This window comes from Rhodamnia argentea, chromosome 1 (genome assembly GCF_020921035.1).
Source record: "Rhodamnia argentea isolate NSW1041297 chromosome 1, ASM2092103v1, whole genome shotgun sequence".
NCBI classification, from domain to species: Eukaryota; Viridiplantae; Streptophyta; class Magnoliopsida; order Myrtales; family Myrtaceae; genus Rhodamnia; species Rhodamnia argentea.
Window position 1 is genome coordinate 23,756,726 of NC_063150.1, and position 5,847 is coordinate 23,762,572.

Below are 5,847 nucleotides of genomic sequence, written 5' to 3' on the forward strand. Positions count from 1 at the left end.
GGAGAGGGCTGGCCTCGTAGCCGCCGGCGAGGCCGCTCAGCCCACGCCCGCTGATGAGGGAAGGAAAAAAAGAAGAAGGAAAAAGTAAAGAAAAAAAGGAAAGAACAAAGGAAATAAATCAGAAAATGCAAAAAGACCCAAAAACCTCCTAGCCAGGCCCCTTTTCGAAACACGGAAGGCATTTGAGGCCCTTATTTGACACAAAGTTCACTTTGGACCCTTTTTTGAGAAAGTGAGGGCATTTGAGGCCTTTTTTTGAAAATTTCCCAATTTTTAATGGTAAAAAACGTTAGTTTTGGGCAAATTTGTCATGGGTGTAACAATTTGGGATTTTTCATAGTAAAAAAGTTAACTTGGGATAAATTTATCTCAAGTGTATCGGATTAGGAATTTTGTGGAAATTTTTTTTTTATAGATAAATTTGTCACGGGTATATCGGTTTGGAGTTTTTCGTGGCATTAACCCTTTATATAAATGCTAGTAAGATGTTGAAAGAATAGATTGCTACATGTGTTGATTTGAGCCCATGATATATAAGTAGGAAAATTGCAAAAAGTATCTTGAAGTTTATAATTACATTAAAAAACTATGGTTAATATCACGAAAAATCCTAAATTACTACATATTTAACAATTTCACCCAATTGAATCACAAAAAACCCCAAATTTGTACTCCTATAACAAATTCACCCAAACTAAATTTTGAATTACCAAAAATCTCAAATTGATGCACTTGTAACAAATTTATTCAAACTGATATGAATTTTTATGTGGAGTCATATATCATCCAGCTCGGTAATTTGAATTGCAGAAATCGGGCAGTCTCGTCTCTTCAACGAAAAAGCTGTTCTCAGAGCAATTTGGACTGCGGAAATGGCTGGTTCTCTCCTAGTTGTAGTAAGTGAAGCGGGTCCTATTTATGGGCCACAACAAAAAAATCTAGCGATCGGTGATTAGAAGAATTCATCGTCCCTGTGCGGCGATTCTTTCTTTGTTGGTTTGATTTTTTCTAATTGAACCAGTTGGCAACAAATGAGGGCCCCAATAATTCAGCCCTTGTCAAAGCTAAGACATAAAGTGGTAATCCACTGACCAGGAATAGTATGGTTGAAAGGTTCCAAATTCCGTACGTGTTCTATGTGAAATCCAAAACTTATCTGTTAAAATAAGTTCCTCATTTTTTGGAACTTGACATATACCCATCATATCTTGAAATCTGAAACCTACCATAGTTCAGGTTCAGGACACCTGAGAACCTACCAATATTTTTTTAAAATATTAGTTAAGCAAAATAAAAGTAAACGCAACAACCCCTAAGGGGCCCGTACAAACGAATTGTAAAATCATAAGATTTTAACAAACGCTGGATAATTTACAAAAACATCATCCCCAATAAGTAGTGATCCCAACAAAAGACCATAATGCAAGATCAATAAAACAAGTTTAGTACGGTATACGCCTCATGCAAATACAAATTTACTAGTTTTTATTGTCTAGTGTTTAGGAGTGAAAAAAAAAAAATTCCAATCAAGTACAAAAGGGAATAGCCATTTGTTGTTACAATCCACTCAGCACAACTTATATTTAGACATATGAATAAATATGAAATTTTAACAAATTAAAAGTTTCAATCATAAACATCACCGGAAATAGAAGCTTAGACTAGTGATTCTAGATTACATATTTATCTTCGGACGTCATGGAATGTCACGGAGTTGCGCGAAGATATATATTAAGAAAAATACCAAAACTTGTTAGAGGTTACATATTCTAGGCTCCACCCACCGAGATCATAAAACCTACCCATTGGAACAGATTCTTCAATTTTTGAAATCAGAAACCTATCTTGTATGCCTTGGAACCTAGAACCATATAGGTTTTTCGCGGGTGTGGTTTCGGGTTTCGGGTTCTGTCTTGGAACCATGCTTATCCCAAAGGAAGTAGTAACCACGAGCTTGTTGTAGTGGCCTTAGTGTTGTGGAAATTTCAACGTACAAAGAGAATTGTCGGGAGTCCAACGACATAAATATTTTAAAATATTTTTGAATATTTTTATATTTTTTACTTTTCACATTTTTGTTTTTGTTTTTGATTCCTTCTCTCTTCTTCCCACAACCTGTCGTTGGACCTCGGTGAGGTTGACCTCGCCGGCCTCGGGCGTGACCGACCTTGCCAAGTGATGGTGAGGGACAACCTCGATCTCGCCAGCCATCACTTCTAGCCGGTCGCCGAGGTCCGGCGACCGATTGGAGGAAGAAGAGGAAAGAGAAAAAAAATGAAAGAAAGAAAAATAAAAAATGAAAAAAAAAAGATAATTAAAAAATATTAGAATATTATGTTGTTGGTCGGTGTCCAAGTTAGTGTGAGCCAGCCAAGATTGGTCATATTGATTGAATGAGCACAAGTACCAAAGGTTTAGGACATAATTGGCAAAAAAAAAAAAAAAAAAATTAGGACTGAATTGGTACAATTACAATATGTCTAGGATTTTTTTAGTATTTTTCCCTCAGTATATTTTGTTTGATCAAGTAGTTTATCTTCCGGGTTTTATTTGAAACTAAACTTTCCACATACAGATTGTATGTATATGTCTATTATCATAAACATGTCCCTGATCTTACATGAAACACCCACACCATCTTTAGCACTTCTGCGAATACCTCAAAATAGCACATTCCCACGTGAAAAGAACACTAGACTTGAATTTGATCATCAGTCTGCTTTCTCGATGGAGCGCACTAAACTGTTGAACATCAAGATATCGATAATGTTATAATATCGCCGTCAGAAAGGGCGAAGCCCGATTACGACTAGCGGATCCCGAATCATAAAAAAAAAATAATAATGTTGTAATATTCTCTTGTTCCTTTCCATTGAGAATCTTTTTGAGCCACATGATTTTACACTAAGAGTTTGCATTCACATGCATATTTATAACCGATGTCCATATCGAGAAAGGCAAAGTCCCTTCCATTTGTCAAAAAAACAACCAAATCAAATGATGGTCCAAGCTCTTTTTTGGCTTTTTCAACCATAGGACACGGGAAGAAATAGAGACGGATTTGACAAGGACCCATAGAAAGATTACCGGCTGCTTATTATTACAAAATCATCTCATGGAAATCACATTGCTAACACACCCATCTCTGCTTTGGATCATGCCAGAAGTAGTCTCCTCTTTGCACATCTTATGAGCTTAGTGATGCACATGCCACATTTTCATTGGACTTCGAGGCAAAAACGGTAGGTATGGCCACAATATTAAAAAATGTCAGGCATGGCAGAAGTTCGTTGGAGTCGGTTGAAGTTCTGGGCAGGTGGATCGAGCGCCGGTGAAGCTCCGTTGACCATCTTGAAGCCCCGGCAAGGCTCGCGTGAAGGGCCAGTTTGAACGGTGATGAACTGGTCCTATAGGGTTTGCGTGCAGTGATGCACTGATCGGATCGGATTTGCGAGCAGAAGGAGGGCAGTGACATCGTGTTGCAAGTGATGTGCGATGTCGTTCGAGGTTTGACGCCAGGTCGATGCGGCATCATTTTGGCGAGGGGTTGCCATGGTGTCGTATGGACGAAGGGCCAAGAGGCGGCGTTCCGGTTGGAGCGCGCGTACGGGATACCACACTGTTTCGGCTTCGCGGGTGTGGAGCAGACAAACGGCTTCGTTCGGTGTCGCGGGAGAAGAAGGCCATATGGCCGTGTTCAAGCTTGGAGCCGCGTGGGCTGGGCCAGTGAGTGAACTATGGCTGAAGGAGACTGGGGGCTGAGGGAATTTCTTGTGTCGGGGCCGGTACACGAAGGACAGGCCCACGTAAGGTTTCCTCGCCAGAACTGGGCCGAGCCCATGGGCTTGACTCAGTTCAGGCCCGGGAACCCTACCCCACCCGTTTAAAACATATTTATTATAAAAATTGGAAAAAGTGTTTAAAAAATAAAAATAAAAATCACAAAATTTCCTAAAAAATGAGAAAAATTGGAAAATGTTGGAAAATGCTTTTTTAGTAGCAACCGATGTCTAATCTGGTTTGATTTTTGTATACTCGATCCTATCTCGGTTTTGGTATTTAGAATTGTAACTAAATATTGATTAGTTTGCATGTTTCCATTCTAGTCGGTTAGTAGTTAGTTGCTTTCAATACTAGCATGTTTATTTACCGCTTAGTATTTCAATAAATTTTTTGTTAATTATTATCCTAGAATTAGGTTAGGATTAGACTAGAATTTGTAAGAAAATGACAGAAAAACATAATACATGATCATCTAGCACTTTCTTAGGCTTTGAATCTCAATCAAAATGTATGGTCACCTTATGAAACAACCAATTAGTTAGGCACCGAAAGGGCGCTGATTAGACAATTAGCATAAACAAGTTTTCGAGTCTATTTTCTCTAGTAGTGTAGGAATCGAGATAACATTCTCATGTCTCGATTAGTATCTAGTTGACTCCAATAAACTAGTGGCAACTCCTAGTAACTGTTTAGGTTGCTAATCATGAAAATGAAATCCAACGTCACGCGAGGTCTAGACTTGGGGGAGTCCGCACTTGGATCGAGGCAATACCCCTAAACCTATAGCCCCTCGTGAGGGAAAAGTAGGTCGCGGCAAAATTCATGGTGAAAAGATTAATTAATATGAAATACTTCCCATCTTTTCATAGACGCGAGTGCAGTACGATATTTTGTTGCCATTTTTAAGCTTAAGAGATTGCAATATCTAGATTCCTTTGATTGTTTATGCATGTCAAAGAAATAGAGACTATCCCCCTCATGTGTGTCTCTCTCGTCGGACCAATTTTTTCTTAAGATATTCACCAAACATTGAGAACATATTGCTTCAGCTTTTCTCAACCTGAATCTAACTTGGGATTGCAACACTAGGAACAGATTAGGAGTGGGCCACCAATTAACCATCGGTTCTGTCTATCTCGTGTCACTAGACCAATTGTCCATGGTCACTTCTCGTCGGACCAACTCTTTGTTGAAATATTCGACAAACATCAAAAACAGATTGCTTCAACTTATCTTAAGGGAGCCCATGTCCGAGCCCATCAACATATCCAATTGAAGCCATCTTCAATCAAAAGTTTAAGTCAATGAGTGATGGGTTAATTATGACATATTAACTACTTTATACCATACTGATTTTCTAATGTGAGACTTATCTAACACAACTCTCATGCGCATCTCAACGATATCTATGCCTTCCCTTCAAAGTTTACAGAGTTCGGGCTTCCTTTCGTTAGTATTCTGTTTGCACGTGAGATGAACGGTTATGCTAAAGTATCCTCCCACATTTGTCATATCCTTAGTTTTCCTATAATAATTGTGTTGATAATAATTGGCACATTCTATATATTTACATAAAGGTTTAAAACATCCACGAGATTCCTAAGATGTCTTTTGAGCCATGTAGTGCGCTCAAACTGGATATGGACTATTCAGCTTCTCAAAAGAGTCGTTAAATCCCCAAATTTCTATATGGTGATTATAAAAGGAAAAAAGATTATTTGTTGCGAGAAGATTATCTTCACGTTCTCTCTAAATTATTTAGTGGTTTCAAAACCATTTTGTGATCAATCGGTTGAGCACCGAACGTTTTCGATATATAATCGAAATGCAAATTATCATCACGGAACTCGCGAATTTAAATGCCTCTAACGACAAAATCATTCTATCAGCATGACATTACGGAATTTTACATCATCCATGACATCAATAGATGGCATTTACTAAAATAGGATGCGCAATCGATCCCAAGCCAAGAACTCGAAAGTGTCATCTGCGAGTCGACAAACGGGGTTCTTCATGATTTGGGGGTTTTCTTGTATCCTAGAAGCAACACAATGGGTCACT